Below are 12,720 nucleotides of genomic sequence, written 5' to 3'. Positions count from 1 at the left end.
TCATAAATTTTTAGATGTTATAAACTATTTGCGCAAAAGAACTAAGATACAAATTTCTGAAAAAACACACCCGTCGTATGGCGCGGGTAAACGGCTAATGTGTGTGTGTGTATATATATATATATATATATATGAGGGATAAGGGCCAGTTACATTAGAACCAAGTATTCCAGATGACAAATTTGAAAGCAAAACAGGAAAACGAAATCTTCCACGTTATCTTTTTTGGCTAGCTCCACAAAAGCTATTTTCTACTATAAATAGAACAAGAAATAAATTTGTTTTTCACAAAAATAACCACTTAGTCCGGAATACGAATTTCGGAATGAGAAAAAACACTTTTTTCGGACCAAAAGACATTCTGGAATTGTGGACTGAATTCCAGTTTCGGGACTGATATTTCGGAGTTCGTAAAAAAAACTTTGGAATTTTAAAAATAAGTCCCTAATCCGATAAACAATTTGAGAATTTCGATAAAAAACATTTTTACTTAAATCTAACAAAAAGTTAAACAAATATAATAACTGTGAACTACATACGATATTATGAAATAAAGTTAGACATTTTATTGTAAAATTGTGACATTAAACAATTCAAAATGGAAATTTCAAATATAAGTAGAAAGATTTCTTTTTGATAAAAATATGGAAAAATACCAAAAAATAAATCCAAAATTTGAAAGATCAAATTTGGAATGGAGCATTCAAAAATAAGTTGCCACTTTTTAAAAACTAAAAAAAATGGTAAAGTTTTTTTTTTTTTTTTTAAATCATTTATAATGGCTAGTTACTCACTTTCCCAATATCAAAATACATTGGCCTAATAGTATGAGAATTATCCTCCTAGGTTGAATGTTCAACTCTTATTTGAAAGATAGCTAGATTTTAGGTGTAAAATAAAAGTAAACTAAATTGTTATTTAAAAAAATGAATAACATGATAGATAAAATACTAACATATCACTTGTTATTATATTATTAACAATGAACAAATTTTATATAGGTTTTATACCTAAAATGGTACAAAAGTAATATATTTCTTCGATTATCAACACACCAATAAGCTAAAATTAATTTTAAAGTTTCGAATTTTTTTATATTTAAAACGAATGTTACTAAGGCCATAAGATTTACATCCATCACACCATGTGGTGGGATGATACGTCCTAAGAGGCATAGGAAACACCATGCATAATGGTGTGCAGTGACCTTCCTGTTGACATTTTCACCGTACTATTATTTTCCCCTTGACAGTTATATATATATATATATATATATATATATATATATATATATATATATATATATATATATATATATAGAGAGAGAGAGAGAGAGAGAAGGGAAATTTTGGTAGGAAGGTAAGAAGTTTTTTTCTACATATTTTTTTAGAGAACAAACAAAATTAATCATTAGATGATTTATTTGTAAAATGATTCACAAGAAAAAATTCCCAAAAAAAAATCTTCATGATTCATTTTTAAGTAATTAAGAAAAAAATCACTTTTATGACAATTTTAGTGATAACAACAAAATCATTGTATAAATGAATAATCGAGATGTTTTTTTTTTTTTGTGAATCATGTTATTTTTGATTCATCTAGTAATTCATTTATTTTGTTCGTCAAAAAAATATGTAGAAAAAAATCTTCTTACCTTCCTACAAAAAAAGTTTCTTACCGGATATATATATATATATATATATATATATATATATATATATATATATAGGCTTAGGTTATTTTGTTTTTACTAATTATTATGTGCCAGAATGCACAGATGTGGACCACTAGATGGAATAGAATCAAAGGTCATGATTTGAGAGTCTATGATATTACAATAGGGTAACATGCACCATATAATCACACAATTTTCAGCATAAGGGTATTTTGGTCAATTTACCTATATTAAAAAAGGAAATTTCAGATTTTAAGGGATAATTAGATCTCTTATTTTTAAAAATCTGATTTTTTTAAATTAATTAAAATTTAATTCTAATAGTTTTTCATAATAACCGATTTTATTCTGTCAGAATGACAAAGTTAACAATAAACTAGTAAAGATATTTTTGATTTTATTCTTGCAGAATATGTTTATATTCAAGATAGTTTTTCATAATTAACATGCTTAAAGAATTGTACAACATATTATCAAGAATAACATTTTCTAAAGAATACGAATTTTATTCTTTAAGAATCACTACTTACGTTAATTCATAAAGAATTACATTTATTCTTAAAGATTAAAACTAATAATGGTTAAAAAAACATCAAAATCTAACAAAAACATTAATCCATTATGAAAGAATATTATTGTTAAGAAACACTTTATACATTGTGGTAGAATACATTCCAGTAGAATACACTTCGTTCTCTATGTTTTCTTCATTTTCCACATCTGTGACAACCTTTCCAAAACCTAAATTCACAAAGAAAACATAATCAACTTTCAAATATTAAAACTTTTATTGCATTCTAAGAGAATAAAAACTATAAATTCTGACAGAATGTAATAGAAAGCTATAAATTTTGACAGAATGGTAGTAGAAACTATAAATTTTGACAGAATACATAGTTTAATTAGTTACCCACATTAATATTATAATCATGACACACACATTCTTTAAGAATGTAAAATCAGTATAATATAAAATAATTAACATTTAAAGAATGAACAAGTAATCAATGACAAAAATGAACAAGTAATAACAAACACATTCTATAAGAATGATAATTTTGTCTCTGTATACCATTAGACCAAAGTTAACTGGGAAATAAGCTAGAATCATTACCATCCAAATCCAAATCCAAATCCAATTTGTATCTAATCTAATCAGTAATATACCAAAACAAAATCGAGATGAAACAATTTACCGATTAAAATTGAGAACTTTCAGTTAAATACAAAAATAAACAAGATTACAAAGAAATACATAACGATGACTAAATTCATAATAAAAGATTGTTTATTAAAAGCAAGAAATCCTAATTCATACAAATTTAAAAATATGTTGAAAGAAAAAGCAACATGATACAATATTGAATCAATTAATATTTCTCATATGATTCATCAATTCCACTGCTTTTGCATATTTCAATTCCAAATAAGCAATGGGCCAGAAGACATAATTAAAAGATATTTAAGAACTAAACATAAGATGGTTTAAAAAAGCATGTTACCAGACAAGAGATAGTCAAAAGACAGAATTACACAAACTGAACAACTGAATAGGGGAATTCGGATGGAACTGGAACGATAACTCAATATTAGTAGCATTTGGGATTCCAATTCCCAAATGATACTTTTACAGGAAAAACGTACAATGATTTGATGCATAATTAAAGGAAGTAACAAATGAGAAAACTACCTCCACGATTGAAATCATCAACATCAAAGTCTTAAGCTTTGTTTTTGACATTGAACCATTTCTTGAGTGTTTTAGGCCATGAAACCTTCAAAATCAAGAATATAATGTCAAATTCATCTAATTGAGAACATTCAATGACATAATACAATGTTGAAAGGAAGAAAGAAAAAAAAACCTTGTTCTTCTTGAAGATTTCGTCTCTCATTGTTCCCAAAACTCATAAATATAAAAAACCCACTAATTTAGTTACAAAAGAAACAATGGGTACGTTTGATTCAAAGGAAAAGGTTCCCAAAAAATCGATCTTTCTCCTTTGATGATTTTACTACGGAGCGTAATATATCCCAAATGAATAAAAGAAAGATGAAAAAGAAGAACATGTACGATGTTTACGAATGCCCATAAATAGAATAATGAAGCAGGGAAGGATCGACGAGATGTTGGTTGATGCTGCACAACTAATTAATCATACAAAAATAATGAACAGGGGAAGAATCGAAAATCAATAACATTCAGAGGAAGAATCACTAGCAAACAAGAAGAATAATCGGTTGTGTTCTTTTGCACGATATGGGGACGTGTGAAGAAATTGCAGACGGAAAAGAGGTAGGTGGATTGAAGTTCTGGACGTGTTTTAGGGTTTATAAAACTTATTTATTTTGTTTCATTAATTGAAGGGATTTAATTAAATGATCACATTAATTGCAAGGTGCAAAAAACTGGAAATACCCTTTTTGATTAAATTAATTATTTAATTAATTGCTAATTTCTGATTGGTGCATTTAGGAACACAATAGTTGTTAGAAACATTTGAACCTAGCTCTCTCTCTCTCTCTATATATATATATATATATATATATATATATATATATATATATATATATATATAGTGAACATGAGGTTGTTATATATTTAAGCTTAGGTGTAGAACCTATCAAAACTACGTCCTTTTGATAATTAAAAATAAAAGTTGAACCCTTTTAACTTATTTTTCTTTTGTTCTAAAAAATCATAAAAATCGAACCTCATCTTCTTGTAGCATTCGTTTTTTTATTTGAAAAAAATATGTTCATCATTATTCTTTGCTTCTCAAAATCATAATCATCGAATTTCATCATACATCTTGTGGCGTTTGATTTGTTTAATTATTATCCACGTATCCATTCAAAGCAAAATCCAACTACAATAAATATGTTTAGCAATTAAATCATCAAAAAACGGCAATCGTATTCGCATACAAATGAAATCATATATGTGGTAAAGGTCAATTGGTTAGTGTATATTTAATTCAATTTATAATACATGTTTTCTTTTTAGTAGCATGCCAACATGTGCCCTGTTACAATCAAGATTTTTGCAATTGAATTGTGGAAAACATAGACTTAGTTTGTAATTTATAAGTAAAAGAAGAAGAAAGTGATCAGAACAATGAATTTCATAACCATTATTGGCAAGAAATTTTGAAGGACGGAAGAAGAACAACATAATTGTAACACCCTGTTTCGAGTCGTTTCATACTTCGGGGCTGTGACCCGAATATAAAGTATCATAAGGCTTCAGGATTTGGGTAAAGAGAGGTTTAGACCCATTTGGATGTGGGTAATGTAGATTATGTGATCCAAGAGTTCGGTTTGTGCTTTCAAGTCAAAGGGTAAAATGGGAAAAGTGGTGTTTCAGACTTCTTTTATGAATTAAGGATTTTAGTTCGATGTGTTTTAAGTCAAAAGTAATTAGATATGGTTGTAGAGCTGCTCAATACCTTTTTGTGGATATAAAGATCGTCGAAAACGAAGTTGGAATGAAGAAGTTACGACCGTTAGAAGTTAGGAAGGTTTTGGGCTTAGTTTAGTACGCTGGGCGTATAGGAAGTATGTTGGGCGTACTAGGCATCCCTGCTACGTTGGGCGTACCAGGAGTACGTTGGGCGTATGCTATCAGAACCCAAACCCTATTTTTGTGGTTTGAGCCCTATTTAAGCTCCTTAACTTCCCCAAACCCATTCCATTCTCAGCCTCCACCTCTCCAACAACCTCCATTGAAACCCTAACCCTAGTTTGAGCCTTGTGAGCAAAAGAAGGTGTTTTTTGAGTGCTTTGGAGTGTTCTTGGTGCATCTTGGAGAAAAAGGAGCTCATTGGAGAAATGTTGGTTGCATTGGAGCTTGTAGATCCAGACTTTTTTCACCTTGATCTTTCTTCTAGAGGTATAAAGCTTGAATCTTGATGATGCATTTGTTAAATCTAGCTAGTTTTGGGTGTTATGGGTTTTTGGTCACTTTAGTGCATAAAGTTTAGATCTTGAAAGTTTGTGATCGTGTTATTGATAAAGTTGGAAACTTTATCCATCTAAACATCATACTGATTCAGATCTAAAGGTTGGAGACTTGGACTTACTGTATTAAGTTGAAAAAGATGCACTTTTGGTCCCTTTGAGATTAAAGACTAGATCTTGGTCGTTTGGACCATTCTAATGGATAATGTAACGACCCAAAAACCAGGATAAAATTTTTCATTTTAAAATCAAGAGTTCCAATCATCACATTGTTCCAAAACCATCACATAACAATAATGTCAAATCATCACAGTACAATATCAAAAGTGCGGAAAATAGTGAGGAATGGATGTTGTGCCATCACGTCGGGCCCCTCCCCTTAGTAACGGAAGTACCTGAAACCACATATATAAACTGTAAGCAAAATATTAGTAAGTTTCCCCAAAGTACCACATACCAAACATAAATAAGCTAATGCTATGAGCTAAAGGGTTTAGTCTTACAAGTAATTTCCTGCCGAGGGCCAAATCCCGGTCTTCCATACAATTGTCAGGGGTCAGATCCTGGTCTTTCATACAGATGCCAGGGGGCATATCCGAGTCTTTCATACAGTTGCCAGGGGCCAAATCATAGTCTTTCATACACATATCACTAATAAAGCTAACACCCTATATCACAAATAATGGGCCGACCTTGGTGCCTTCGACCCATTTTGATACAGTGAGAAAACTCACCTCAAACCGCTGGTAAATAACTAACTGCTCGGCTACTGAACTGGAAGATCCCACACTGAACATACACAAATTACCCTAATCAGAGATATGTTATAAACCATAATCGTGCGCCTAAACCCCAAGTCTAGACTCCTAAGATAAAGGCCCATTTACCTTTCCCATAATGGGCCTAACCAACCTTGGCCCAAAAACACAATAATGGACTCCAAGGCCCAACTCAAGCAACTTAAGGCCCACTAACAGAGTTCTAAGGCCCACCTACTCTAACCAAGCCAAAACCCAAAAACTAGCTAAGGCCTAAAGGTTCAAGGCCTAACCAAAGTCCAAAAGCCCACTGAGAGGCGTATGCTCGACGTACGCGTTGTACGCTCGGTATACTCGTCCACCTGCCAGTACGCGCTGCGTACCCCTTGGTACGCTCAACATACCGAGCTGTTTGCCACCTTAAGCCATTTGGTGCTTAATCCTTATAGCCATTCGATCTAACTTTTAGATCTTGACCATTATGGGGTTCTAAGACATAAAGTTGGCAACTTTATGCCTTAGCATGTCTTAATGGAACCCAACATCCATTTTTGTCCAACAAAGCTCACATTAAGCACTTAAATTCATGCATGGACTCATATCAACCATCAAGATGACATTTTTATACATCTAAAACATCACAAGGACTGAGATCTAACACCTCTAACTTTTGGAGTTGCCCAAACTCACAAAAAGAACCCATGGGACCAAATAAACTCATAAACAAGCCCTAAACTCTAATAATCAAAATGAATCATCAAGGTAAAAACTTTTTACCTTCAAAAGCTTCCAAAGTTGATGAAGACACTGGATCTAGAAGCTCAACCTCCACAAATGTTTGGTCTCCAAGTTCCTTCTTCTTGAATACACACTAAAATGCCACAAAATCACTTCAAAGCTCAAGAACACTCAAAGGGGGTGAACTAGGGTTAGATGGGACTTAATGAACAGTAGAGGCTGATGAGGGTGAGTGTCTAAAGGCCATAATGTTGTTTAAGTATGGATCATGCCCTAAAAATTAGGGTTTAGTGTTCTGGCTATGTACGCCCTACGTACACCACGTACGCTCAACATACGTGGCTAAGCTCTCCGATCCAAAAGCGCGCCTGTACGCTAAGCATACCTAAACGTACGCCCAACGTACGAGGGAACCATTTTCGCAAAAAATTCAAACTTCAGAGACCAAAGAGGAAAATACTTAGAATCGAATGTTACATATAAAGTTGGAAACTTTATCCATTATGGAGTTATTAGGAACCATACAAATATGATCTTGGTCCTTCTTTTCCTTCCATGCATGAGTTGGTGGTCTTTTGAAGAAGTCAGAGATTTAGGGCTTTGGGTTGGACACCATTAAGCCATGCAAAGTCATAAAGTCAGGAGTTGTATGGCTTAGGACGTCCCATAAGAATCAGATCTGGAAGTTATACATGTTGTCTTAAGGCATTAAGAGGTTTGGAGATGAATTTGGGCTTCATCGTCGTACGCTGGGTATACCAGGTTGGTACGCTTGGCGTACGCACCTGAATAGATTTTGGGCTATTTTTTGGGCCTTGAGTCATTTTGGGTTTGGGCCTTGCTTTGTTGGGCCAAGTATAGGAAGGGTAAAATAGTCGTTATGAGGAGATATGAATTTCACCTTGAATTATGGGAAATTGTCCTAATTATTAATTAAGTATATCTTGGATGTGTTCAGTGTGAGGAACCCGGTAGCAGCAACTCATGTGTGTTTCGGTTGTCTCGGATCGAGGTGAGTCTCCTCGCTATACTAAGGGGGTCGAAGGCACCAATGTCGGCCCATAGGATTATGTTATGTAGAAAGAACAGGTGGTGGCACCTGGCAATTTCATGAAAGACCTGGATACGGATCCCGATAAATTATATGCAATACCAGTAGGGATGAGCAGCGGAAGCGGGTACCTGCTTTTGGAACTGGAACCGCCTCGGAACTCCCGGTTCTGGAACCGGAACTGCCTTAGGCGGTTCCGGTTCCGGTTCCGGTTCCTAAAGTCTAGGAACCGCCTTAAACGGTTCCGGTTCCAATTCTCATTTTTACAAAACCGATACCCGCTGGATCCGGTTCCGGTTCCAATACCGGGTACCCGGAACCGGCGGTTAACCGGAACCGGTACCGGCGAGTACCCGCTCTTTTTATAAAAAGAATATATATTAAATTTTTATATTTTGATAATTTTATTTCTACAAAATAGGGAAAAAGAACTTATACCCGATTACCTTATACCTCAGCGTTTTTAGGGTTTTTGATATCCATACTTACAAAAAAAAAACGCCGACACCATACCCTCTCTTCTTCTCGTCACTCTCCCTTCTCAATCGAAGCTTCAAATACCCTCAGCAAATATGAATTCAAGGGAGAACCCCAACGTAACCGGTAACCCTATTGCATCCGTCGCTTCCCAGTTCTCATCAACATCGCTCCAACTAAGAATCAGGTAATCAACTCATCATCTGTAGCTTCATTTGTAGATTTTCTTGTTTTTGATGTAAATGACCAAGGATGTTGAGTGAATCGGCGGAATTTCTTTTGGATTTGTCTGTATAAAGTAACAAATTGTTAGATTAGATTTTTGGTAGGTCTTTGTTTATTTCTTGTTCTGTTCTCGTGAATCTCTAATTTTTGTTTTTGCGTTTAGAGATGTTGAGTGAATCGGCGTAATTTTAACTTGAGTAAATTCTGTCTTGATTACTTTAATATGTGTTTCTGTTGTTGTTTAGATATGGACAAGCACATTGCTAAGAACAATTTTGACAACAAATTCATTTCCATTACAAGTGCATCGAAAGCAATTGATATCCTGGAAGCATATGAAGGGACTCTTGAGGATGATTATCCTCCAGAAAACGAACGTTGCTAGCATGGGGAAATGCTGTTATACAAGGTAATATTTGTGATAAATAATTTTGCTATCTGCATAAAAACTTCATAAAAATGAGCCTTAGTTATCTTCTTATAATTTTCAATTGTCCATATATCTTTATTGGAGGAATGTGGGCTTCTAGAGAAAACAATAAAGGAGTTGCGAAAAATAGAGTTCAAGATTGTAAGTTTATTTTATACTTACTTTGTATTTTTATAATAATGACATGAATACTGGCTTCATTTGATAACAATATATTCTTTGTTATAACTTATAAAAGGTTGATAGATTATCCTACAAGGAAGAGGAGGTTTGATCTTTCTTTTATATTTAAATTTATACTTCTATCAATTACAAATTAAGGGAGTCCCATCACTGTTCTCTGGGCTCTCTCCTCTGTATAATCATCCTGGAAAGGTTTGTGCCTAATTTGGTTTGGAAGAGTCACTTAAAAAGATAGGTGGATACCCTTGGAAGATCAGAAAAAGAGCCACTTTCAACACTTATGTGGACATTATTTTATTTGGCTCAGGTTTGTTTCTACTATAAATTTGTTTTGACTTTTATAAAATTTCATATTCTTATTTTTATGTGGTTGTAATGCAACATTATGACAGACGGGGTCAATATGATTTGTTGTACTCAGAAGTTCATTTTAATCAGAAGCAGTAATTATATATATTGGCTCAACTACACAGATGTTAGAGATCCAAAGACGGGCAAGGTTATAAAGGTCAATGTTGTTCTGTGTTGCTGCTGCTGTTGCTGATTTGTGATGTTGTTGATTTGTGAAGTTGTTTTTGCTGTTACTATTGTTGTTTTTGCTCTTATGAATTACAATTTCATTCTCCTGTTGCTATTTTATAGTTTAGTTTGTAGTTTGTTTTTTGTTCTTGCTATTGTGTTATTTAAAAGTGGGAAATGTCTTTAATAGCCTTATATATATAAAAGATCAAATTTTTGTAAATGTTTTGGTTTTATATATTGTACTTATATTGTTTGTATAGGTTAATTTACATAATTTTCATGGCATGTATAAAATAACAAGTTTTAATACTTAAGAAGCCGGGTACCCGGAACCGGAACCGGTTCCGGCGGTTCCAGTTTTCTAGGAACCGGTGTAGGCGGTTCCGGTTCCAATACCAAAAACTTAAGAACCGCCGATTCCGGGAGCGGTTCCGGTTCCAACTAAAATAGGCGGGTACCCGGTTATGCTCATACCTAAATACCAGGGTTGGACCTTGGCAGTTGTATGTAGTATGCTACTTGTATTTGTGATACTTGCATGGAAGACCAGGATATGCCTCTTGGCACTTGTCTGTGAGATACAGGGTTTGGGCCCAAGCCTGGCAAGTAAAGACCATGATACGACTCATGCATAATGGAAATTATAAGACTATGGATGACACATAGCAATCTCTATTGTATGTATAATGTGTGGTATTTTGGGGAACTCACTAAGCTTTGTGCTTACGGTTTTATGTTTATGGTTTCATGTGCTTTTGGTATGAAAGGGAAGGGCCCGATGTGACTGCACTGCATCCTCCAGAGTTTTCCGCATTGGAAATTTTCAATATTTATTCTGATGTCTAAATTATATATTCATTTTGATCGGTTTTGGAACAACTTGTTTGTATGGTTTATTGTTTTAAAAATGAAAAATTTTACTATAAATTTTTGGGGCGTTACAATAATCAAAGATGAAAATAGGAAAATTAATTAGCGATTTTGATGTGGTACGTGGAGAAGATCTTTTGATACTAAAAATAAGGAAATCACAATACTAGTTTGTGATTTCCTTATTTTTGATGTGGTACGTGGAGAAGATCTTTAGGTATATTTGATATATATATATATATATATATATATATATATATATATATATATATATATATATATATATATATATATATATAGATCCGGTAAGAATTTTTTTTTGGTAGGAAGGTAAGAAGTTTTTTTTCTACATATTTTTTCGACGAATTTTTTCTTGTGAATCATCTTACAAATGAATCATCTAATGATTCATTTTGTTTGTTCGCGAAAAAAATATGTAGAAAAAAAACTTCTTACCTTCCTACCAAAAATTTCCTTCTTATTTGATCTTGACTCTCTCTCTCTCTCTCTCTCTCTCTATATATATATATATATATATATATATATATATATATATATATATATATATATATATGGCTTAGGTTATTTTGTTTTTACTAAGTATTGTGTGCCAGAATGCACAGATCTGGACCACCGGATGGAATAGAATCAAATGTCATGATATGAGGGTCTATGATATTAGAATAGGATAACATGTACCATATAATCACACAAACTTCAGCATAAGGGCATTTTAGTCAATTAACCTATATTAAAAAGGAAATTTTCAGATTTTTAGGGATAATTAATTCCTTTATTTTTAAAAATCTGAATATTTTAACTTAATTCAAATTTAAAAATTCGGTTTTATTCTGTCAGAATGATAAAATGCAAACCATAAACTAGTAAATATATTTTACGATTTTATTCTGTCAGAATGACATAATGCAACCATAAACTAGTAAATACATTCTGAAAGAATACACAAAATCGATTCTTGAACTAATAACATACAAAATAATTACATTGTATGATTGTGATTCATTGAATAATAACAACATTCTGAAAGAATAACAATTGTAATTCTTAAAAAATAACAACATTCTTAAACAATGAGTGTGATCATTCTTTAATTCATTCTTCAAGCCTTTCCCATCAGGTCTTCAAGCCATTCTTCAAGCCATTTCTATCACAAATTCATTGCCAAAAATTTTGTAGTGATACACTTGTAACAACTGCACACTAAACATATAAATAATTAACTACAATTCTATCAAAATACAACAATAATATTCTTATAGAATAAAATATTCTTGTAGAATGGTTTTGAATATTCTTAAAAAATTTGTATTATCAATAATATATCCAACGAAAAAAACATTTGAAATATAAATACATGAAAAGATCATGTTAACACAAAAGGTGACTAAAAAAATTACATTCTTTGTTGAATATTCTAACAAAATCATATACTTGTTGCATAATATTGTTAACATTCTTTGTTGAATATTCTAACAGAATAATATACTTGTTGCATAATATTCAGAAGCCACAAAAAACTTAGCTTTCATATATGAAAAAAGATAAAAAGATTGCTTAATTTGTTGATTTTCACCTTTGTTCGTTTTCCAAAAAGGATGGTATGCAGTAAATGCAAGTTCTCGTCAACTTTTCTCTTGGACAGCTTCTGGCAGAATACATTATGACAGAATACATAAAAGAATGTTGTTGTTTTTTTCATGCAAGCCTGAACAATGAATAATAAGGTTGCATAAAAAAAACTTCAATTGTAATGGAGGGTTAGAAAAAATGAATAAGTCATAAAAAGAAACAAAAACAATAGACCCAAGAT

The sequence above is a fragment of the Lactuca virosa genome, chromosome 9 (assembly GCF_052849685.1).
Source record: "Lactuca virosa cultivar CGN04683 chromosome 9, Lactuca_virosa_CGN04683_v6, whole genome shotgun sequence".
NCBI classification, from domain to species: Eukaryota; Viridiplantae; Streptophyta; class Magnoliopsida; order Asterales; family Asteraceae; genus Lactuca; species Lactuca virosa.
The sequence above is the reverse complement of the archived record's forward strand: the minus strand, read 5'-3'. Positions refer to the sequence as shown.